Below are 25,447 nucleotides of genomic sequence, written 5' to 3' on the forward strand. Positions count from 1 at the left end.
ATGAAGCCCAGAGGAGGCACCCAGACTCGCCCCTGAACTGTGTGACTCTGATCACCCACTAGGGAATCTGTGCAAGAATCTGTTCACTTTCTTATTAAGCATGTAACTTCTGTGTTGTGTAAGAAGTACTACAAGAAAAAATGATAAACAAAATACATGTGTGCTACATGATGGTAAATTCAGAAGACCACCGTGAGGGAGGGTGAGGGACCCCCAGGTTCCTTTGTGAGACCACCCTGATGTGGTGTTTGCCAGGTGCCATCTGAGTCTGGGTAGTCACACCAGGGTTTGTCTCCTGAGGGTGCCTCCTCCTGGGGCCTGATTCAGTGTGTTGGAGCGGGACACGGGAGGGGCAGGTGACCTGCAGTTTCACCGTCACAGGCCGAGACAGCACGGGGTCCTGGTCCACCTCATACAGGTGCTGGAGCTGCAGCAGGATGCAGCGGAGGTCTGCCTTGGCCTCGTGCTTTTGGTCTTGGGGACAGAAGGAAGGTGGCATGAGGACAGTCTTGGCCTGGCACTTTACACTCTCACCTCCATTTCACATCTTCCCCCTCCCTCGCAGGCAGCTAACACAGCCCCACTTCACAGATGAGAAAAACAAGGCTCAGAGAGGGGTGGGCACTTGCCCAGACACACAGCTGAAGGGCATAAAGAAGAAGCAGGGAGGATTCCAATCCAAGTGCAACCAAAGTGGTCACCTCCCACCACCCACACTGAGGCTGGCGCTGAAGTCTGGAAAGTCTTCATTCTTATTCACTGGTGAGGTCCTCATTGGGCCTGTCCCTCCAGCCTCCTGTTCTCTGGAAGATTCTCTCTGCTCCAGCCCCTGTGAAGGGGGGTGTGGCCTTGTAACCCTGAAGATGAGGCACCATCACAAATGTGACTGTACAGAGTACAGTAACTGTACACAGTCACTGCGGTGTTATTTCTGCCACCGAGACATAGGAAACGTGTTATAATACAGCCTCCATCTGCTGGTCCTTTGAGACCAGATGAGAAGGGCCATCCTGCCGATCCCACAGAACACGGGGACAAAATGACCTGTGCTGTGGGAGGACAGTGATGCTGTGGGCTCCTTGTTACTGCAGCCTAAGAGGCCTGCAAATTCTCTTCTCTCCATTCATAGAGCCGAGGTTAGGGACTGGAGCTCTAGAATCAGGGAAGGACTTCTCGGTGCAGAACATGAAGTTGATGAGGATAATGGTGATGAAGATGGTGGTGACGATAATGATGGCAATGATCATGCTGGTGGTGGTTCCTTGAGGTTTCAAGCAACAGGAGAGGCAGCAGGCCTCACGGCATCCCTTGTGTGGCTGTGGCTCCCCTGGTTCAGTCTATACCAATCTCTCTCTAACAGGATGGACTTGACCAGCCCAGCCACTTTCGTCTACAGAGTTGAGCCACACTCAGCATCATCCCTCTATCAGAGACAAAGATGACCTTTGGCCTCTGCCTCCTTTTCCTCCTCCTCATTCCACAGACACTTACACTGGAGGGTGACAGCCCTTGGTGGGTCTCTGAGAGCAGAAGGGTGGCTGAGGCAAAGTGAGCCATGCCATTGAGACACATGCAGTGTAACAGAGCAGGTACGGTGGAGCAAACGCCTTGGTGATATGAATAATGGATACCTGGCAGTTGTTTCCTCCTCCAGGAAGCCGTCCCTGATCACCTGCTAGGGGCTTCCCTCTGTACACAGTCACTGCATCTGATGTTATCCAGACCCACCTTGTTCCTGCTTGCTGAATGACCTGCCTCCCTGTGGGCCTCAGACCCCTCATTGGGCAGATAAGGAAACCGTGTGACCTCACAGAGCCTGGATGACTCTGAGGAGGGTCCTTTGTCTGGTGAAGGGTTGGGGGACCGGGGTTGACATGTGGAGGCAGGAGTGAGTCTGGACACCTGAACACCTGCAGCACCTTTCTGGAGAGTCCACAGGTGCTCTATGTGGCTTGAGCTGTACTTCCAGCCGGGGATGCTGAGGATCTGCAGGTGGACGCTTGGGGGCAGCGTCACAGCCTCTTGCTTCCAGGGACCTGAGCCATGCTGGGCAGTCTCTGCAAAGCAGATGGACAACAAGGAGAGGCTTTGGGCCAAACTCTCCTCCTGATACTCACAGCTTGCCACACTAAGTCCCCCACTTCATCTGATCTCACTCGCTCCCACCTGTGGCCCACACAGCAGGCAGCCTGAAGCACCTGTTGGTGCAAAATCCCCAGCCTGCCTTGAATCGAACATCCTCATGTGTAGAATGAGGTTGGACCACTGCCTGACACTGTACTCAAAGAGTAACCCAAGTTAAGCAAAGACTTGATTGTAACTCCTGGAACTATAAGGGCTTCCCTGGTAGCTCAGCTGGTAAAGAATCCACTTGAAATGCAGGAGACTCCAGTTCAATTCCTGGGTTGGGAAGATCCACTGGAGAAGGAATAGGCTACCCACTCCACTATTCTTGGTCTTCCCTGGTGGTTCAGCTGGTAATCTGCCTGCAATGCAGAAGACCTGGGTTCAATCCCTGTGTTGGGAAGATCCCATGCAGAAGGGAACAGCTACCCACTCCAGTATTCTGGCCTGGAGAATTTCATGGACTGTATAGTCCAAGTGTTCACAAAGAGTAGGACATGTGAAACTATAAAACCTCCAGAAGAAAATGTGTGCAGTAAATTCTTCATCATTGGTATTGATGATGAGTTTTTGGATTGGCACCACGTGGAAAGGGATAAACAAGAACAATCAAGAAGCAGACTACATCAAACTAAAAGCTTCTGCACAGCAAAGAAATACCATAAATAAAGACAACCTATGAAAGGAGAGAAAATATTTGCAAGCCATAAATCTGAAAAGGGTTAATATCCAAAATACATAAAGAACACATACAAATCAGTAGTAATAATGCAAACAAGTCAGGTAAAAAATGGACAGAGGTCTTGAAAAGACATTTGTCCAAGGAAGACATGGAGATGCCAACAGACGGACAAAGATGCTGAACAAATCAAACCAGACAGAGGTACACCCTCACAACTATTAGAACAGCTATTGTTTATGAGAAAAGAAACAACTAACGTACATCAGGATAAGGAGAAAAGGAGACATTCATGCACTGTTGGCTTGAATGTAAATTGGCCCAGCCATGATGAAAACAGTATGGAGATTCCCCTCAAAATTAATAATAGAGCTGATTCAGCCATCCCCTCTCTTCATATTCAAAGGCAACAAAAACGCTATTTTGAAAAGACTTTTGTATCCTCATGTTCACTGCAGCATTATTTATAATAGTCAAGGCGTGGAATCAACCAATCATCAATGGATGATCAGATCAATAAAACATGGTATACGTACACAGTGTTATTCACCATCCAAAGAGAAAATCCTGCCATTTGCAGCAAAATCGGGTGGAACTTGAGGGCATTATGCTCAGGGAAACAGTCAGACAGAGGAAGATGAAATACAGTATGGTGTCATGCGTACATGAATTAACAGAAAAGAGAAAATATGTGAAAAATGGGTTCATGTACAGAGAGAACAGATTGGTGGGTGCCAAAAACAGGAGAGTAGGGTGGATGCATGATGGAGGCTGTAAGGTACAAATTGCCATCTACAAAGTTAGAAGGTTGTAAGGTTACAGTGTACAGAATGGCAGCTGTTGTGAGCAATACTCTATTGTTGATTTGAAAGTTGTTAAAGGCTATGGTTTTTCCAGTGGTCATGTATGGATATGAGAGTTGGACTATAAAGAAAGCTGAGTGCCGAAAAATTGATGTGGTTTTTTTTTTTTTTATTTTAATTGGAGGCTAATTACTTTACAATATCTTATTGGTTTTACCATACATCAACATGAATCTGCCACTGGTGTACACGTGTTCCCAATCCTGAACCCCACCTCCCAGTCCCCCCTCCCACCTCCCTCCCCATACCATCCCTCTGGGTCATACCAGTGTACCAGCCCCAAGCATCCTGTATCCTGCATCGAACCTGGACTGGCAATTCGTTTCTTATATAATATTATACATGTTTCAATGCCATTCTCCCAAGTCATCCCCACCCCCTCCCACAGAGTCCAAAAGACTGTTCTATACATCTGTGTCTCTTTTGCTGTCTCACATACAGGGTTATCATTACCATCTTTCTAAATTCCATATATATGTGTTAGTATACTGTATTGGTGTTTTTCTTTCTGGCTTACTTCACTCCTTATAATTGGCTCCAGTTTCATCCACCTGATTAGAACTGATTCAAATGTATTCTTTTTAATGGCTGAGTAATACTCCATTGTGTATATGTACCACAGCTTTCTTATCCATTCATCTGCTGGTGGACATCTAGGTTGCTTCCATGTCCTGGCTATTATAAACAGTGCTGTGATGAACATTGGGGTACAGGTGTCTCTTTTGATTCTGGTTTCCTCAGTGTGTATGCCCAGCGGTGGGATTGCTGGGTAGTATGGCAGTTCTATTTCCAGTTTTTTAAGGAATCTCCACACTGTTCTCCATAGTGGCTGTACTAGTTTGCATTCCCACCAACAGTGTAAGGGGGTTCCCTTTTCTCCCCATCCTCTCCAGCATTTATCGCTTGTAGACTTTTGGATTGCAGCCATTCTGACTAGTGTGAAATGGTACCTCATTGTGGTTTTGATTTGCATTTCTCTGATAATGAGTGATGTTGAGTATCTTTTCATGTGTTTGTTAGCCATCTGTATGTCTTCTTTGGAGAAATGTTTATTTAGTTCTTTGGTCCATTTTTTGATCGGGTCGTTTATTTTTCTGGAATTGAGCTGCAGGAGTTGCTTGTATATTTTTGAGATGAGTTGTTTGTCCGTTGCTTCATTTGCTATTATTTTCTCCCATTCTGAAGGCTGTCTTTTCACCTTGCTTATAGTTTTCCTTTGTTGTGCAGAAGCTTTTAATTTTAATTAGATCCCATTTGTTTATTTTTGCTTTTATTTCCAATATTCTGGGAGGTGGGTCCTAGAGGATCCTGCTGTGATTTATGTCAGAGAGCGTTTTGTCCATGTTCTCCTCTAAGAGTTTTATAGTTTCTGGTCTTACATTTAGATCTTTAATCCATTTTGAGTTTATTTCTGTGTATGGTGTTAGAAAGTGTTCTAGTTTCATTCTTTTACAAGTGGTTTACCAGTTTTCCCAGCACCCCTTGTTAAAGAGATTGTCTTTTCTCCATTGTATATTCTTGCCTCCTTTGTCAAAGATAAGGTGTCCATAGGTGTGTGGGTTTATCTCTGGGCTTTCTATTTTGTTCCATTTATCTATATTTCTGTCTTTGTGCCAGTACCATGCTGTCTTGATGACTGTGGCTTTGTAGTAGAGCTCTCTCAGGATTGCTTTGGCTATTTGAGTTTTTTTGTATTTCCATACAAATTGTGAAATTATTTGTTCTAGCTCTGTGAAAAATACCGTTGGTAGCTAGATAGGGATTGCATTGAATCTATAAATTGCTTTGGGTAGTATACTCATTTTCACTATATTGATTCTTCCAATCCATGAACATGGTATATTTCTCCATCTATTAGTGTCCTCTTTGATTTCTTTCACCAGTGTTTTATAGTTTTCTATACATAGATCTTTTGTTTCTTTAGGTAGATATATTCCTAAGTATTTTATGCTTTTCATTGCAATAGTCAATGGGATTGTTTCCTTAATTTCTCTTTCTATTTTCTCATTATTAGTGTATAGGAATGCAAGGGATTTCTGTGTGTTGATTTTATATCCTGAAACTTTACTATATTCATTGATTAGCTCTAGTATTTTTCTGGTGGAGTCTTTAGGGTTTTCTATGTAGAGGATCATGTCATCTGCAAATAGTGAGAGTTTTACTTCTTCTTTTCCAATTTGGATTCCTTTTATTATTAACATTTTTTTCTGCTCTGATTGCTGTGGCCAAAACTATGTTGAATAGTAGTGGTGAGAGTGGGCACCCTTGTCTTGTTCCTGACTTTAGGGGAAATGCTTTCAGTTTTTCACCATTGAGGATAATGTTTGCTGTGGGCTTGTCACATATAGCTTTTATTATGTTGAGGTATGTTCCTTCTATTCCTGCTTTCTGGAGAATTTTTATCATAAGCCTTTGATAAAATCAATGTTTTTGAACTGTGGTGTTGGAGAAGACTCTTGAGAGTCCCTTGGACTGCAAGGAGATCCAACCAGTCCATTCTGAAGGAGATCAGCCCTGGGTGTTCTTTGGAAGGAATGATGCTAAAGCTGAAACTCCAATACTTTGGCCACCTCATGTGAAGAGTTGACTCATTGGAAAAGACTCTGATGCTGGGAGGGATTGGGGGCAGGAGGAAAAGGGGACGACAGAGGATGAGATGGCTGGATGGTATCACCAATTCAATGGGCGTGAGTTTGAGTGGACTCCAGGAGATAGTGATGGACAGGGAGGCCTGGTGTGCTGCGATTCATGGGGTTGCAAAGAGTCGGACATGACTGAGTGACTGAATTGAACTGAAAGGGTAAATCTTAAAATTTGCATCACAGGAAAAAATTGTGTATTCGTGGTGACAAATATTAATGAGATTTTTGTAGTGATCATATTAAAATATATATATATATGTATATGCATACATGAAAATGAAAGTGAAGTTGCTCAGTCGTGTCCGACTCTTTGCGATCCCATGGACTGTAGCCTACCAGGCTCCTCAGTCCATGTAATTTTCCAGGCAAGAGTACTGGAGTGGGTTGCCATTGCCTTCTCCAGGGGATCTTCCCAACCCAGGGATTGAACCTGGGTCTCCCGCATTGCAGGCTGACGCTTTACCATCTGAGCCACAAGGGAAGCCTCATATGCATACATGAAAGTGAAAGTTAAGTCGCTCAGTCGTGTCCGACTCTTTGCGACCCCATGGACTGTAGCCTACCAGGCTCCTCAGTCCATGTAATTTTCCAGGCAAGAGTACTGGAGTGGGTTGCCATTGCCTTCTCCAGGGGATCTTCCCAACCCAGGGATTGAACCTGGGTCTCCCGCATTGCAGGCTGACGCTTTACCATCTGAGCCACAAGGGAAGCCTCATATGCATACATGAAAGTGAAAGTTAAGTCGCTCAGTCGTGTCCGACTCTTTGCGACCCCATGGACTGTAGCCTACCAGGCTCCTCAGTCCATGTAATTTTCCAGGCAAGAATACTGGAGTGGGCTGCCATTTCCTTCTCCAGGGGATCTTCCCAACCCAGGGATCGAACCCGAGTCTCCTGCATTGCAGACAGACGCTTTACTGTCTGAGCCACTAGGGAAGCCCAGATGCATACATACATAAATATAATTCTTGAGACAGTAAACATTTCATTGTTTTTTTTTTTTTACTACCTACATATATGCCTGTCAAGCTGCCATAAATTGGTATATTTTGATTTAACTTGTCATACCAGTTTGCCTGTTTACCTAATATATACAAATTTGGTTAAAATTTTATTAATATTTGCTCATATATACTGGAGTAGGAAATGGCAAACCACTACACTATTCTTGCCTACAGAATCCCATGGACAGAGGAGCTTAGAGGGTTACAGTACACAGGATCACAAAGAATTGGGCACGACTGAGTGACTAACACATACACACACACAAACTCATATATTAAAAATAATTTAACCCCCCCCCACAAAGAGATAGTTGTATGCAAAGAAAGCAGGCTGTATAGCTTTTCTGAGAGCTCTGAGCACAAATTCCACTTTCCTAGCTTCCCTGCTAAGTACCTGTGTGGTGTCAGGAAGATTCCCTAACCTCTCTGGCTCTCGGTTCCTTATGAGTAGACAGGACACCATAGGGCCTGCCCCTATGCCCAGCTGGGCAGAGAAAATGGGAGAGACACATGCATCCCATAGAAGAGTACCAGGCACACAGTGGGTGCTCCATACAGTTTAGCTGTGACCACAATGGTGACTGGGTGTTAGGGCACTGTCCCCCTGGGGTGTCTTTCCCACTTGACCTCAGATCCAGCCCACGGAGCAGGTCCTGTCATCATCCCCATTTCACAGTTTACAAAAGTGAGGCCCAGAGGGTCCCAAGTCTCACAGCCCCTGAGTTGGGGGCCAGGATTCAGGCCCAGGCCTCTGCTCCCAGCATTGAGAAGGGAAAAGGAGGGGAGAGCTGGGGAGAGGCTGGAGCCTGCGTTGGGGAGGGGAGGCGTTGGAGGCGGAGGTGGTGGGGATGATCCAGGGTGGGAGGAGGAGCTGGTAGACTGGGTGAGGACTTGGGAAGGAGGATGAGCCGGGGATGGCATGGCCCACTGCCTGGATGGACACTGACCTGGCTAATGCTGAGCACCAGTCCTGGGTGGACCCAGGTGCTGAGGTCGGACCTATGACTGCACTCCCTGGGCAGAGTTGAGGAACCAGGGCCTGGTTGAGTCCCCAGCTTACCCAGGGCCAGAGAAGGTGTGGTGTCCAGAACCAGATGGCTCATTCCCCGACGCTGTACAACATGGCCTCAACAAAGGATTGGAGTGTTTTCTGAGTGACAGGTAATTGCATGTTGGGGTACCAGCCATCCACAGGTGGATCTGGGAAGATGGATTCACCATCCCAGTAAAATCCTTCACTGAGAGAGGGAGAGGAGTGTGAGGGGGCCCAGCCCTGACAAGGGCAGCAGTCCGAGGTCTGGGAGGCAGGCAGAGCTCAGCAAGGTCAGAGCATCAAGGCTTCTGTTACAGACAGGGTGGTGGTGGGCAGATGAGAGCTATGTGGACAGAAGGTGTCACATTTCAGTCCTGCAGACCTTGGCCATGTTATCCTGAAAGGCCCATAGTTTTTCAGCTGTTCTGTGGAGCACACACCCTCTGGGCCCCAGTTCCTCCACATGGATCAGGTGCGATTTATGTGATCATTCATTCTTTAGCTGACCTCTGGGCCCATCAAATCTTATTCCAAGGACCCAGAGCAGGGCTGGGACCTAAACGATGCAAGTGAGATACTCGCCTTTGCATAAAACTTCATGCTTGCAAAAATCTTAGTATCACCATGATGAGATTTTCACATTTTGAAATAAAATATAATGCAAAAAACATCATGATGAACAGAATCACTAAATTCTACACAAAGATAGAGCAGTAGCACAAAATCCTCAGACTCCAATACAGCTTGGGAGGCTCTGACCCCAGGAAGGAACCTCAGGGCTCTGGACAGCCCCTGGTGAGGGTCTCGCCATTCATGCTGGGCAGCAAGGAGTCACGTAGGAGGGCCCATGGACCAGCCCACAGGAATGACCACTTTGAAACACTGTGAACCTCAGTCTCCTGACCATAAAATGTACGAAGATCACTAAGAGGACTGAGCGAAAGTACTGGTGGAAAAGCTGAGAAGCAGTTCCAGGTGCAGAGTGGAGCCCAATGTCAGTAACGTGCTAGTGAGTCCCCCCAGGCTCTTCTCCAAGCTGCCCCTTCATCCCACCTCCCCTGTTCATGAGGGCTCAGCCCCTGCCCGCAGCCTCGCAGGCACAGAGGGCAGAGGGGACTGGATGTAGAGCTGCCCACAAGACAGCCCATAACGGGGCTTAGGACACAGGGGCCTTGGTAATGCCTCCAGAGCCCAGTGCAGCTGCCCCATGGCTGCTACCGCAAGACCTTGGCTGGGTGTCCAGGCCTCAGTTGTTCTTTCTGTAAGATGGGTGCTCAGTGTGTGTCCTCAGGGCTGACCATGAGGGGCGTGGCTGAGGTGGTCCAGGGAGGGTGCTGGGATGGGGGCTGGCCCGAGGCAGGTGCTCACGAGCAGTAGCCGAACTGGTCCAGGACATGTGTGAAGATTTCCTGCTGTGCCGACAGGGATCTGGACCCTCGCCACACGAACTGCAGCTGCTGCAAACCCGGAGGGAAGGGAGTGAGGGCACAGGGGCGACACGGCTGCCGGCTCCCCAACCCACCCAGGCCCCACCTGAGTCTCCTCGCCGCCCCTGCTGCTCTCAGGGGTTCAGGTCAAGATCCCCCTCTGCTGTCCCCTCCTCACGGTTCCCCCTGACCTCCCAAAGCCACAGGAGGCGGAGGAATCGGCCCTCCAGATGGTGCCTGTCTGCACCTTCATCTGACCCTCCTCAGGGCAGGACTCTCTGTCAGGACCTGCCAGCCAGGCTGTCTCTAACTCAGCTTGAATGGCCCCAGACACAGGGAGCTCATCACCATCACTAAAGGTACAGCAGTGTTTTTAGATCTGATGGTTAGAACATGGATGAGTAGATGCAGCTCACGACTCACCTGGTTATCTTGCATGGCCTCCTTCAGGTCATAGTCAATCCTGGAGATGACATGGGCATTGAAGCCCTCCAGGGCAAAGAGGATGGGGGTCGTGGCAGACGCACCACATGGATCCACCTGCCAGGAGAATTGTGGTCGAATCCCAAATGTTTCATAGAGAAAGCCGTGTCCTTCTGCAAAGCTCCTCAGTGACTGAATGGTGGCCCTTCACCCCCTCACTCTTTCAGGCCTCATGCCCTTCTCCAGGGCTGAAATTCTATTCCAGGCCAAGCAGGGTCTTGCTGAAACAGATACGAAGTCAAATAGCCCATTCCAGAATTACCTAAATATTCATCTATTTATTCATGATTTTCATGCCATTCCTATGTGCAGAGATCAAGGTGACTGCAGAAGTCCCCAGATTTGAGAGCCATTGGTTAAACTTCCCAAAGATGCTCCTGAAATATAATATCGGAATACTCTGAGCTGAGGCTAAAGTCTGCATTTTACAATGAGAGAAGAAAGACTCAGAGAATTCAAGTGCCTGGTGTCAAGTCAAACTGCCCTTCACTGATGAGCTCACCAGTCTGGGACACTGGCTCTGGCCCAGAAGATTCCAGGGTTCTGGGGGCAGAAATGAGATCAGATCCATAAACAAGGCCCAACCAGGAAGTGGGTGACTGCTGGGAGGCTGGGGGGAGCCTGGAGTACATTTAGGGTCTGGTGCAGAGGAGGTGACAAAGTCCACCAGGTGGCTGGACTTGGGGTGGGCTCTGAGAACTCAGGGGCCAATGGGATCGGCAGATGGAGTGTATGAAACAGAGACCAAGAAGGAGCAGCTGGAGAGGAGGGGGAAGACCTGGGGATGGTGGGTCTGAGACGGGGGGTCAGTAAACTGTGCAGAGCTCACCCAGACCCCAGATGGTGTCTGAGGAGGGCAGGCCCAATGCGTGTTGAAATTGTGGCCCCTAATTCCGCATTCAGAGTCTTTACTTCATTCAGGGGATACAGACCCAGTCTAAAGGGATGACTTATCACTAGTCTTATAGGTCATGCAAGATCATTCACATCTGCCAGACTTTAAACACAAAGAACAAATATTAAAAGCAGCAAGGGAAAAGCAACAAATAACACACAAGGTGTTTCTCATAAGGCTAACTGCACAGCTTTCAACAGAAACTCTGCAGACCTGAAGGAAGTGGTGGGATAGACTTAAAGTGATTAAAGGAAAAAACCTGCAACCAAGATTACTCTACCCAGCAAGGACTGCATTCTGGAAAAATCAAAAGCTTTCCAAACAAGCAAAAGTTAACAGAATTCAGCAGCACCGAAGCAGCTTTACAACAAACATTAAATGAGCTTATCTAGAGAGAAAACACAAGAGAGAATAGACCTAAAAGAAACCCAAAACAAGAAAGTAAATGGTAATAGGATAACACATATCAATAATTACCTTAAATGTAAATGGACTAAACGTTCCAACAAAAAGACAGGGACTGGCTGAATTGATACAAAAACAAGACCCCTGAGCATGCTATCTACAAGAGACCCACCTCAGACCTAGGGACACACACAGACTGAAAGTGAGGAGCTGGAAAAAGATACTCCACGCAAATGGAAATCAAAAGAAAGTGAGAGTAGCAAAACTCATATACAATAAAATAGACTTTAAAATAAAGCACTTTACAAGAGACATTGAAGATCCCACATAATGATCAAGGGACCAATCCAAGAAGAAGCTACAGCAATTATATGTATATATTCACCCAACAGAGGAGCACATCAATACATAAGGCAAATGCTAAAAACTGTTAAAGGGGAAATCAACAGTAACACAGGAACAGTGGGTGACTTTAATACACCACTCACATGATCATCCAGACAAAAAATTAACAAGGAAACAGAAGCTTTAAATGATACATTGGACCCATTGGACCGTTTCATCCAAAAGCAGTAGATTTCACATTTTTCTCAAGTGCGCATGGAATATGCCCAAGACAGACCACGTCCTAGGTAACGAATCAAACCATGGTAAAGTGTAAAAATTGAAATCATTTCAAGCATCTTTTCTGACCACAAGCTATAAGAGTAGATATCAACTACAGGAAAAAAATCTATAAAAACACAAACACGTGGCGGCTAAACCATATGCTTCTGAATAACTAAGAGATCACTGAAGAAATCAGGGAAAAATAAAAAATACCTAGAAGCAAATGACAATGAAATCACGACAACTCAAAGCCTATGGGTTTCAGTAAATGCAGTGCTAAGAGGGGAGTTTACAGCAAAACAAGAAACAAGAGAAGGAAAAAACCAAGAAACAAGAGAACCATCAAATAAGCAACCAAACCTGACATATAAAGTGAATAGAAAAAGAATAAAAAAAATACTCAAACTTAGTAGAAGGGAAGAAATCATAAATATCAAAGCAGAAACAAATTAAAAAAGAAATGAAGGTGATAATAAGAAAGATAAAAAAAAAAAAAACTAAAAGCTGATTCTTTAAGAAGATAAACAAAACTGACCATCCATTAGACAGACTCATCAGGGGAAAAAGTGAGACACATGTACCCCAGTTTTCACTGCAGCACTATTTACAGTAAGTAGGACATGTAAGCAACCTAGATGTCTGTCAACAGATGAAGGATAAAGAAGCTGTGGTACATATAAATGGACTATTACTCAGTCATAAAAAGTGCACTCGAGTCAGTTCTGATGAGGTGGATGAACACAGAGCCTATTATTCAGAGTGAAGTGAGTCAGAAAGAGAAAACCAAATATTGTATATTAACACACATATATATGGCATCCGGGAGTTGGTGATGGACAGGGAGGCCTGGTGTGCTGCGATTCATGGGTCGCAAAGAGTCAGACACGACTGAGCGACTGAACTGAACTGATCTGATATGGCATCTAGAAAGATGGTACTGATGAGCCTGTTTCCAGAGCAGCAGCGGAGATGCAGACATAGAGAACATACCTGTGAACACAGCAGGGGAAGGAGAAGGGGGGACGAATTGAGAGAACAGCACTGAAACATATACATCACCACATGTAAAATTAGATAGCCAGTGGGGCTTTGCTGTATGATGCAGGGAGCTCAAATTCAGTGTTCTGTGACAACCTAGAAGGGTGGGATGGGGTGGGTGGGAGGGAGTTTCAAGAGGGGCCAGACATACGTATACTGATTAATGTTGACATAAGGCAGAAACCAACACAATATTATAAATCAATTAACCTCTAATTAAAATTAAATAAAAAATTTTAAAAAGACATGTCTGAGAAGCCGTGCTACAGCAGCAGAAGGTCAGAGGCCTGTCCTCTCCCAACAAGATCCTGCCCATTCTGACCCTTACCTGAGAAATCATCTTGACCTTAGACTGAGCCCATGGTGACCTCCTTGCTTCCTTCTTCCTGTCCAGGGCCTGGCACTCAGCAGGGGCTCAACAAAGGTGACGAGGAGGGAATGGATCCAGGACCAGTGAGGGGTGCTCCAGCATGACCCGCCCAACACACCAGAGAAACACGGCACGCTGGATACAACCTCAAGTGCTGGTCCAGGAAACCAGGGATGATGGTGTGAAAGGGCCCACTGAAAGTAAGTTGTACACCCTGCCCCTACACACACACGCACACACACACACACGCACACACACACACGCATGTGCGCACACACACACGCACGCGCACACACGCGCGTGCACACACACGTGCACACACACGCGTGCACGCACACACACGCATGCACGCACACACACGTGCGTGCACACACACGCACACACATACCTGGGGGCACAAGTTACAGACAGAGTAGGGTCAGATGGACCCGCTGGAGTCGTTTGACTGCTGGCTGCATGGACGTCCTTGCAGCTCTCTGTGCCTCAGTTTCCTCATCTTGAAAACGGGGCTTGAACAACACCACCTGCCACCAGGCTGTTCAGAGGCCCCCAGGAGAGCACAGATGGCCAAGCACTTGCTTCATCCTCCTGGGAGAGGGGCTGAGCTCTCAAGCATCTTACTGACTGTGCCAGGCTTGGTCAGAATGAAACCCTCACCTGCTGGCTTCAGGACTCGGGTAAGACTCAGCAACTTTGAGCCTCAAATTCGACCTCAATGAGCGGGAGTTTGTAAGACTCCTCTTCTCTAGGACTGCCTCTTGGACTGAAGGACCGAAGGAATTTATTGAATGCCTTGTTCTTAGAACAGGAGGTCATCATGAGATGAAGTCAGAGCCATCATCTAGGGTCCCAGCAGCCTGGCTGATGTTGGAAATGGAGTCCCAAAGAACCCCCTGGGGATGATCCAGGGGTCCACATCCCTTCCTGTCCCAGTCATGGGAACCTGACTGCCTGGATTCTGGCTGCTGTGGTTAGGCCAGCAGGGTCAGCTCTGGGATGTTCAAGACAGTGGGCATCGAAGGCTGAGACCAGAGGTGAGGGATGCCTCTGTGTGGGCACCTGAAGGAAGACGGGTCAGTGCTTACTCCCTCCCTCTGTGCCCACCATCCCTGGTCAGCCCTGGACTAAGTCCTAGGGACCCAGAGAAGAATCAGACACTGGTCACTGTGGAAACAACCTGTAGTTCATGGTGAAGACGGGAGGTGCTCGAGTATTGTGGCCCCTAGGGGAGAGTGCCTGGACCATGAGACTCATCAGCTGAGCATGAGTGGAAGCAACAGGAAATCTTGTTCTGAAAGCACAGGAGATTCTGTTATGGGAGTAGGTCGAGGGAAGCAGGAGGCAGAAGGAACAGGTGGTCAGAAAGTGAGGCCTGAGGCTACATTTTGCAGGCTGGAGGGTTTATATGATAAAACTTAAAGCTTCTATTGGAAGAAAAGCTATGGCAAACTTGGACATTGTATTAAAAAGCAGAAACATCACTTTGTCATCAATGTGCCACAGAGTCAAAGCTGTGGTTTTACCAGTAGTTATATACAGATGTGAGACTTGGAGCATAAAGAAGGCTGAGCATCAAAGAACTGATGCTTACAAATCGTGGTGCTGGAGAAGACTCTTGAAAATATTGGAAAGCAAGATCAAATTAGTCAATCCTAAAGGAAATTAACCCCGAATGTGTGGATATGAGAGTTTGGGCCATAAAGAGGACTGAGCACTGAAGAATTGATGCTTTTGAACTGTGGTGTTGGAGAAGACTCTGAGAGTCCCTTGGACTGCTAGGTGATCAAACTAGTCAATCCTAAAGGAAATCAGTCCTGTATATTCATTGGAAGGACTGATGCTGAAGCTGAAGCTCCAATACTTTGGTCACCTGATATAAAGAGCAGACTCATTGGAAAAGATCCTGATTCTGGGTAAGATTGAGGGCAGGAGGAGAAGGGGGAGACAGGATGAGATGGTTGGATGGCATCAATGACTCAATGGACTCAATGAGTTGAGGCAACTCCGGGAGATGGTCAAGGACAGGGAAACCTGGTATACTATGGTCCATGTGGTCACAGAGTCAGACATGACTGAGAGGCCGAACAGCAACATACAGACTCTACTCAGTATGCTCTGTTTGAATTATCCCAGTTTAATCTCATAACACCACTTTGAGGTAGACCTTCCATCACTACCAAGCACTCTCACAGAGGAGGGAACCGAGCCCTAATGAGGCTGCATCATGTGCCAGGGTCACAGGGTTGGGAGTTAGCAGAGTCAGGAGTCAGCCAGGCTGGCTCATCTAGAATCCACACCCTCATCCCCTGCACTCAGGCACACATGAACACGGTGCAGCAGTCAGAGCGTTGACGGGTCACAGTCTCCTGCTGAGACGGGAAGATGGAGCCCAGGACCAGGGCTCAGACACCCAGTCCCAGCCCTACAGGAGGCCACAGGGACCCTGATCTGGGGAAGGGTAATCAAACCTGTGAGCTGGAGGATCTGGCCATCAATGCGGGTCACGGCCTCATCGTGCATGACCTGGCCTCCGAGGATAAACTCCAGGCACACTTCAGCTATGAGCTGGCAGACCTTGGCAGAGAAAAAAGGGCCAGGTTACACCTCCCAGGCTGAGCCAGTTGTATTTTCTGGGCACATGCCTATAGCATCTCATGGTCCTTCCTTCAAACTCCACAGCCTCATTTATTCTGCAAAAGCAGAACGCTGTCTATCCTGGTCATCACTGCTTCCAGCTCCGAGAACAGCACCTGTCCCTGGCTGCCGCTTCATTAGGCATATACACAGATACATATGTTCACAGCTTTTGCTTTTGAATGATGCCAAGATTATGGAAAACTTGCAGGAACTGTACCAAAAAACTCCCATAAATCCTTCTCCAGATTATCTCATTGCTAATATTTTTTACCTCTTTCTGTTAACACTCTCCCATGTCATTACACACAGTATGTTGTTTCTAAACCATTTGGAAGTACAAGTTAGCAACTATATGCCTTTATCTGAATAGTTTAGGTCAATTTTGAAAGAAAAAGATAATTACAACTGCTATATAATGATCAAAGCTCAGGCTATTATTTCACATTAATAACATGTGCATGCATTCATGCTCAGTTTCTCAGTAATGTCCAACTTTTTGTGACTCTATGGGCTGTGCCCCACTGGGCTCCTCTGTCCATGGGATTCTCCAAGTAAGAATACTGGAGTTTATCCTCTAATTTCCAACACTTCCTGAGTATTTCTGTTTCATAATTTTTATGGTTTCAGGCTGGTACGTTTGTAGAATGCTCTTCCAATTGCATTTGTCACATGTCTGTCTAACAGATATTTTAGAACACAGGAATGAAGGGAATTTCCTGGGGCTTCAGTGTGTAGGATGTACTTTCAGTGCTGAGGATGTGACTCTGATCCCTTCTTGGGCTTCCCTGGTGTCTCAGATGGTGGGGAATCTGCCTACAGTGCAGGAGACTCAGGTTTGATCCCAGTGCTGGGAAGACCCCCTGGAGAAGTGAATGGCTATCCACTCCAGTTGGCGGATTCATATTGATACATGGCAAAACCAATACAATATTGTAAAGTTAAAAAATAAAATTAAATAAAAAAAATTATACACCATGTAGAGAGAAGACTGGCAGGGTGCAGTCCATGGGATTGGAAGGAGTTGGACACGACTGAGTTACTTTCCTTTTTACTTTAACTAGGGAGCTAACAACCCACAGACCTCATGGTGCAAACAATAAAGTATATCCATGAAAGAAGGGAAGAATGGAAGCATAAATACAGTCAGAGACCGTGACACTGAGCTCTTGGTAGACTGTGGCTCTTGGTAGACATGCTCTTGGTAGACTGTGGCTTGGATCTGATCTGAAAGTACTGTCTTTGCAGATCGTTCATTTGAGAAATGTGGAACGACACCTACTGTGTACTGTTTCAAATGCGCACCTGCTTCATGTTGGGCCCCATCCAGGAACTGGGATTCAGCCCACACAACTCATGGAAAATTGCTAGTTTCCAGGGACATATTATTGAATTTCCTGTCTAGGTCTTAGCCAGCGCACCTAACTGTGAGAGTAAGAGTAAGTGATTTGGGTCTGGGCGTGTCCGTGTAAAGAAGGAAAAACTGCCCAGTGGACACCAGAGAGCAAGGCTCTGATTCACAATACTGACCCAGAACCCATCTGTCAGGTATAAGCTGTGTGACCTTGAGCCAGATGCCTGCCCTCTCTGAACCTGGACCAGCTCTGTGCGGTAGGATAAGGGTCCTCACCGTGCAGGCTGTGGGGAGGAGTCAGTAGAGTAACCTGTACAAACCTGAGCCCAGCACCTGGCCCGCAGCAGAGCCCATCAGATGGGAGGCTCGTTCTCTCGGCTCCACAGGCTGCAGGGTCACATCCCCTCTGTGGATCTGGTGGACACCAGCTTCACCGTCTGAGCTCTCTGCCTTGAGCAGGTGGCTGAGCCTCTGACTTCCACCGTCAGTGACTGTTCTGAGGGCAGGTGATGCCTGGAGGGGACCACGCCCCAAGCACCCTAGGTGCTTACATCCTGGGCACATTCTGGGCACAGCCTCTCTGAAGAGGGAGGTCACTCCTGCTTCCAGATGTGGGACCTGCAGCTGCAGAGCCAGCCCCACCTGTGACTATACGGGGATCGGGGGGAGGACATGGCCCCAGGCTGCCCCTCCAAGGACCAGGGCCTCTGACCCCCTGTGACATGGAGTTAATCAGCCCCAGAGGTTAATCCACAGGGATTCCTGCACCCCTGGCTGGTCCTGGGCTCTGGTGCCCATGAGGGCCATGCAGATCCACAAATGAAGTTAGAAGGTGTGCACACAGGTCACTCCAGAGTGCCCAGTGTCAGAGGTGACCCCATTCACACCAGCTGAGTGCCTGGCTGGGCTGCCAGAGCTTCAATTATTCAGGAGAAACCAGAAAGGCAGGATCAAACACAAACCTGTCCCCTGGGTGTGGGGCTGACCGCAAACCTGTACTAAACGGGCCCTGGGCACACCTCAGCCGGGTTGTGGCCTCCTGGTTTATGCAGCCCTGTCCTGGCCTCATGGAGCGCAACCCAGGAGCTTCCTGAAGGGTCGTCCCCGGGACCCCAAGGGCATCTGCTCTCATCTGCCTGGTGAGGACTTCCTGAGGGCAGTGTTACCTGGCCTTTCTGTCCGTCCGAGGAGACACCATCCCATCACAGCCGGAAATACTCCTGTTTCACAGCGATGAACCTGCGCTTCTTCTCAAGGGTCACTTCCTCCACCATGGAGTTGTAGACATTGGTGACATAAGCCTGCATGCTCTCCTAGGGTGGAGAGGGGGAGAGACCATCACTCCAGACCCGTGGGGGAAACCAGAGGGCGTGGACCAGGGACCGAGGAGGAACGTCCAGGGAGACACGGTGTCCAGGGGCGCTCCCATGAAGCCTGTCCAGGCCCTGCATTCGGCTCCCCCTGCTCCTCAAACAAGCGAGCCCAGTGTCTCCTCTGTGATGGACACATGGTGAGCCCTGCACTGAGAGAAGGACCCGGGCAGACCCCCTTAGATGAGAGCCTTCCCCTGAGGAGAGTCATGAGGAGGCAGACACTCCATGTGACAGAGGGTCATGCCAGTCCAGCCAAGGCCCCGGGCCAGCCCAGAGGGGCGTGCTGACCACTCCTGCCTTGGAGGACAGGCCAGTCGACAACAGGGCCCTGGAGTGAGGTCTAGGGACCCTGACTGGCCTTCCTGGGATGAAATGATGGGGAAGTGTGTGTCAAGAGCTGAGGCTGAGATGAGCTGACAGCTCGAACATCTCTCTGGATCTATCCCCCCCATAACCTGAGGCTGGGAGTCCCCAGGATGGAGCTCTGTCTGCTCCCATCCAGGTCAGGCTGGCTCACCATGGTTCCCAGAGATGCTGATAAAGGAATGCAAGGAGCCTTGGGCAGGGGGTGAGCAGGCAAGGTGGCGATGTATGCTGACTTGGGCAGCACCACACCCTGGGCCTCAGTGTCCCTTTTCTAAACTAGGGGTGATGAGCATGCTTCCCCACACATCAGCAGTTCCACGCACACGTGGGTGACCACCCACAGAGGCTTACCAGTGACCCGGGACCAGACTCAATCCCCAGCCTCAGGGCCTGTTGCTGCCCGACTCCCTTTAAAATGAGTGACTCGCTTATTAACGTTTCACGGAAAGTATTGTATCCATGATCACAGAGTGGTCCTATTCATTTATTTCCTTCCTTCTTCCAGAAAAGAGCTTGTGCAGGCCTGGGTAATCATTTCAGTTACCTGCCCCAGAAACTTATGGAAATTAGTCCTGACCTCTTTCCCTCTGCTCTGGTTCATTCATTCACTCAAGGAATATTTGAGAACACCTTCCACCCATTGCAGCCGGGGACGCATTCTCATCCCTACCCAGAGCAGCCCATGTTTGTTGCTCATCGTGTCTGACTCTTTGGGGCCCCATCGACTGTATCCCTCCAGGCTCCTCTGTCCATGGAATTCTCCAGGCAAGAATACTGGTGTGGGTTGCCATTGCATTCTCCAGGGGAACTTCCTGACCCAGGGATCAAAGCTGGGTCTCCGTCACTGTAGGCAGATTCTTTACCATCTGAGCCACCAGGGAAGCCCTCAGCCAGTCCATAGCTGAGTAGTGATGGAGTCCAGGCTGAGACTCCTGATGGCAGAGACCCAGGACACAAACCCACTCTGGAGTCCAGATGGAAAAAGGACCGCAGCTTCAAGAGGTGTGTGGGGTCACTTGGGGCACCTACCTGTATGGTGTGCAGCCAGCCCACGTCCATGTGGCTGTGGGGAATCACGAAGACCCTCATCGGGGCTCAGGCTGAGCCCACAGGGGTCACATCAGGCCCAACCACAGGAGCAGAGGCGGCTCCATCTCCTCGGCCAGCTCAGGGGCAGGAGGACATCTGCCTGCCTGCAGGGCCCGGCCTCCAGCCAGCTGACTGGGCCACCACCCTTTGGTGGATAGAGTGGGAAGGAAACCAGAGTGACACCCACACAGATGCTGTCACCTGAGCAGTGCAGGCGGATGGCACTCGCTTACTGCCTAGCAGCACTCTGCTCCCATCTGCAGTTTCCTGACCATCCACCTTTAGACAAACCCCAAATACTGCCTCCCCTGGGGGGACTGCCAGCTTCCCTCTGGCCAGGCCTGGGTCTCCTCACCCCAGTCCTCATGCCCCTTCTTAGGCCTCTCCCAGTGGTATTTCCCACTGGGCATCTTACCCATCCCTGCCCCCAACCCACTGGTCTGGCTCCTTGACCTCCCTGCAAAACGTAACACTCAGTGTGGGGCCTGCCACCACCAGGACACCCACTGTGATACACTCTCCTTCACATGAAACCCCCAGATTGAGCCTTGCAATAGCAATTGTAATCTCTCTTTTAAGGAGAAAAGTGGGCTCTCACAAATAGGACCTGACTACCCGAGGTTGTAATGCCAAAGAATATCAAACTACGGCACAATCGCACTCATCTCACACTCTAGTGCTCAAAATTCTCCAAGCCAGGCTTCAGCAATACGTGAACCGTGAACTTCCAGATGTTCAAGCTGGTTTTAGAAAAGGCAGAGGAACAAGAGATCAAATTGCCAACATACTCTGGATCATGGAAAAAGCAAGAGAGTTCCAGAAAAACATCTATTTCTGCTTTATTGACTATGCCAAAGTCTTTGACTGTGTGGATCACAATAAACTATGGAAAATTCTGAAAGAGATGGGAATACCAGACCACCTGACCTGCCTCTTGAGAAACCTATATGCAGGTCAGGAAGCAACAGTTAGAACTGGACATGGAACAACAGACTGGTTCTAAATAGGAAAAGGAGTACATCAAGGCTGGATATTGTCACCCTGCTTATTTAACTTATATGCAGAGTACATCATGAGAAACGCTGGGCTGGAAGAAGCACAAGCTGGAATCAGGATTGCCAGGAGAAATATCAATAACCTCAGATATGCAGATGACACCACCCTTATGGCAGAAAGTGAAGAGGAACTCAAAAGCCTCTTGATGAAAGTGAAAGAGGAGAGTGAAAAAGTTGGCTTAAAGCTCAACATTCAGAAAACTAATATCATAGCATCTGATCCCATCACTTCATGGGAAATAGATGGGGAAACAGTGGAAACAGTGTCAGACTTTATTTTTCTGGGCTCCAAAATCACTGCAGATGGTGACTGCAGCCATGAAATTGAAAGACACTTACTCCTTGGAAGGAAAGTTATGACCAACCTAGATAGCATATTCAAAAGCAGAGACATTACTTTGCCAACAAAGGTCCATCTAGTCAAGGCTATGGTTTTTCCAGTGGTCATGTGTGGATATGAGAGTTGGACTGAGAAGAACGCTGAGCGCCGAAGAATTGATGCTTTTGAACTGTGGTGTTGGAGAAGACTCTTGAGTGTCCCTTGGACTGCAAGGAGAGCCAACCAGTCCATTCTGAAGGAGATCAGTCCTGGGTGTTCTTTGGAAGGAATGATGCTAAATCTGAAACTTCAGTACTTTGGCCACCTCATGCAAAGAGTTGACTCATTGGAAAACACTCTGATGCTGGGAGGGATTGGGGGCAGGAGGAGAAGGGGATGACAGAGGATGAGATGGCTGCATGGCATCACCGACTTGATGGACATGTGTTTGGGTAAACTCCGGGAGTTGGTGATGGATGGGGAGGCCTGGCATGCTGCAATTCATGGGGTCGCAAAGAGTTGGACACGACTGAGCGACTGAACTGAACTGAACCCCAGGTTGCACAACTAGTGGAGGAGCAAGAAGGCCTGAAACTCAAAATTAAGTCTGGATCAGGGCTAGTGACCTTGGCAAGAAGACTAAGCTCTCTGGGTCTCGGCAGCCCACCTGTAAAATGGGACGCCCTTAGAGGAGCTGGGACCTGAGGGAATGCACGCGAGATGACAACCACAGGGCCTCCTTCCTGGAGGACGGCAGGCGCGGTGACGCACCTGCAAGGGCGAGTGTTGCCTGGGGTCTCCGTACCCTTCGCTCAGGAGCAAGGGAGTGGGCTCTTCTGTCTGACGCCCAAATGCCTGAGTGGCTCTTAATATCGCTGCCAGACCTGAGACTCACTTTCCCTTCTGGCCACCTTTTCCTCTCCTCCAGCATACACATCTGGAGAACACGGTCTCCAAGCAGGTCTCCATCCTCTCTCTCCCATCCCCTCCCTGGTACCCACCTGACTTGACTCGACCAGCACTTTCCTCCCATGGAGGGTCTTAAACAGCAGACATGTATTATCTCACAGATCTGGAGACCAGAAGACCCCAGAGAGTTAGGGCAGCTTCTATAAGAGCCTCAAGGCTCTCTGTCCTTCACCGGGTGCTTGCTAAACCGCTTTAGTCAAGTCCAATTCTTGGGGATCCTATAGACTCCAGTCCTCTGTCCATGGGACTCTCCAGGCAAGAATACTAGAGTGTGTTGCCATGCCCTTTTCCAGGATATCTATCCAACCCAGGGATCTAACTTGAATCGCTTATATCCCTGGCATTGGCAGGCAGGTTCTTAACCAGTAGGTGGCTCAGGTGGTAAAGAATCCGCCTGCAAGCCAGGAGACCTGGGTTCAATCCCTGGATAGGGAAGATCCCCTCGAGAAGGGAATGGCTACTCACTCGAGTATTCTTGTCTTGAGAATTCCATGGACAGGGGAGCCTGGTGGGCTACCGTCCTGTGGATCACAAAGAGTCAGACATGACTGAGTGATTAACACACTTCAGGAGAAGGTAGCATTTCCTTGCAGGGACAGGCTACAGCACAGGAGCGGTTCTTTCTGGTCAGGCTCTGTCATGCCCAGTGGTCCAGCGGAAGAGGCTACTTGCGGTTCTGGGACACGTGACCTTGGTTCCTGGCAGCAAAGTGTTGTCAAGTAAAAGGGCCCTTGCACATGTGTTCAGCGCCAACGAGATGCACCATGAACTGCACCGTGAACGCTGAGCCCGGGCACCATGAGAACACATGGTCCTGGCAGGACCCCACAGCAGTGCCAGCTTGTCCCCAGTGTCACACGTGGGCGTGTGGCCTGTGACCTCTTCCTGATCTGGGCCATAGTGAATCGTGAGAGCGTGAAGCGTGCCTTGTGCTGGGTGTTCCAGAGAAGGAACACCCGACCTTACCCTGTGCTGTGTGGGAGTCCGCACCATGGACCCTCCAGCACCACTTCCATGTGTTCCTGGGGACATGTCACTGTCTGTCCTCTAGGGTGTGTGACCAGCCTGGGGCTCAGGATGCCCTCATGGGCAGACTGCCTGGGCTGCACCCAGTGCCAAGCGCTCCCCACAGCAGCAGGGCCTGGCATCCTCTAGCTCCAGCCTTCCTTAGCTCCCATGTCTGCCCTCTGGGAGCCTGACCCGAAGCCTGCACCTGGGCCCTCCAGCACATGTCCCCCCCTGCCTTTCTGGCCTCACCTCCCACCCACTCTTCTGCTCAGTCCACCCTGAAGCTGCTGGAAGGCCCACTGCCCCCCATACTCACGACCCTTTTCCTCTGCTGAGTCCTGGCCTCTGCTCCTGGCCTGAAAGTAGCGCCGTCCACCCATCACCACAGCTGCAGGGTCAGGGCCTCCCTACAGGTCGAGCCCTTTCCCGGGTCAGGGCCTTTGAGGTGCTGCTCCCTCTGCTGGGAAGCATCTTCCCCACTTCCTGTCTGGCAGGGTGCTATTCCTCCTTTATGTCTTTTCATCTGTGAGAGATTTTCTCTGGGCCTCCCATCCTGCCTCCATAGCATTTACTGATGAGTATCTTTCTGTATTAACCTGTGTGTTTGGTCCACATGGGTCCATTATGTCCTTTGCTGGATCAGCTCCAGGAACAAAGCAGGACCTCCTGATCTTTTGAGGGAAAGAACTCAGGGATGTAACTGTTATGGACATGGCTGTCCCCCTTCTACCATGGACGACATGGGTGATACCCACAGCACAGCATATAAAGCTCAGCTCAGCAGCTCATCCCAACTCCGCCTCCACCTGCTGTGTGGGCGAGTCCCTCCCCCCTGCAGCAGGACCCTGCACACCTCCTGACAGCCTGACTCAGAGCCCCGGGCTCCTGACCTGTATAGTGGGCACTCGTAGGTCTGTCCATAGGGTGGTTTGAATACTAAGCTGTTGGAGATGTAAGTGCCCCCCCAGTGCCTGACCACAGAGATAACTCTCCTCATACACAGCAGGTCCACCCTACCCCAGGCTGCAAGGCTGTCCTGCACCCCATTCTCAAGTTTCCATCAGTTAACAGCCACTGAACCCTGACTCTGTGCCAGGCTCTGTGCTGGAGGTGAGGGGCAAGAGTTGTGCTGCCCCCAGGATGTCCTTGTGGGGAGACAGGACTTGGCCGTGGTGGCTCTGCCCACAGAAGAATCTGCTCTGGTGGTTTGGATGTGCTTGGAGGACCCTGGAGGGCTTCCTCCGGGAGGGGTGGAGGGCACAGGGTGCTGGGGAGATGGCTGGTCCTGGGCCATGTTGTGGGAGGAAAGCCAGGGCAAGGCTGGGTCTTGCAGGCTCTTTCTCTCTCTCTGCTCTGGCTTCCTCTCTTATAACTCCACCTGTTCCCTCTCCCTGGCCAAGTCTCCTCTAATCTCGCTCTGGGGCTGGGAGATGGGTAGGCAGGGTATTCAAGTCCATCCACTCCTGCAGTTTAGGGTCTTTAGTGTCCAGAGGGCAGGTTATTGTTCCGCATTGGGTGAGGCAGCTGGAATCAGGTCAGTCCTCCATTCATGTCAGGATCACACGGGGAGCAGCTCTGTTTTCCTCCTTGGAGCTGGCTTCCAGGGCTTTGTCCAGCTCTATAGGGCATCCCTGGGGAGCAGGGGAGTTCAGACAGCTCTGCCCCCAACAGAGGGCATTTGGGGGCTGGGGAGAAGGAAAAGTTTCTCA

General features: G+C 49.2%; 1 pseudogene; it reads right to left on the reverse strand.

Annotated features, from left to right (window-relative positions):
• Nucleotides 1-8,410: 8,410 nt before the first annotated feature.
• On the reverse strand, nt 8,411-20,387 carry LOC112447022 (epididymis-specific alpha-mannosidase-like; annotated as a pseudogene).
• Nucleotides 20,388-25,447: the final 5,060 nt, after the last annotated feature.

The sequence above is a fragment of the Bos taurus genome, chromosome 6, assembly GCF_002263795.3.
Source record: "Bos taurus isolate L1 Dominette 01449 registration number 42190680 breed Hereford chromosome 6, ARS-UCD2.0, whole genome shotgun sequence".
NCBI lineage: Eukaryota > Metazoa > Chordata > Mammalia > Artiodactyla > Bovidae > Bos > Bos taurus.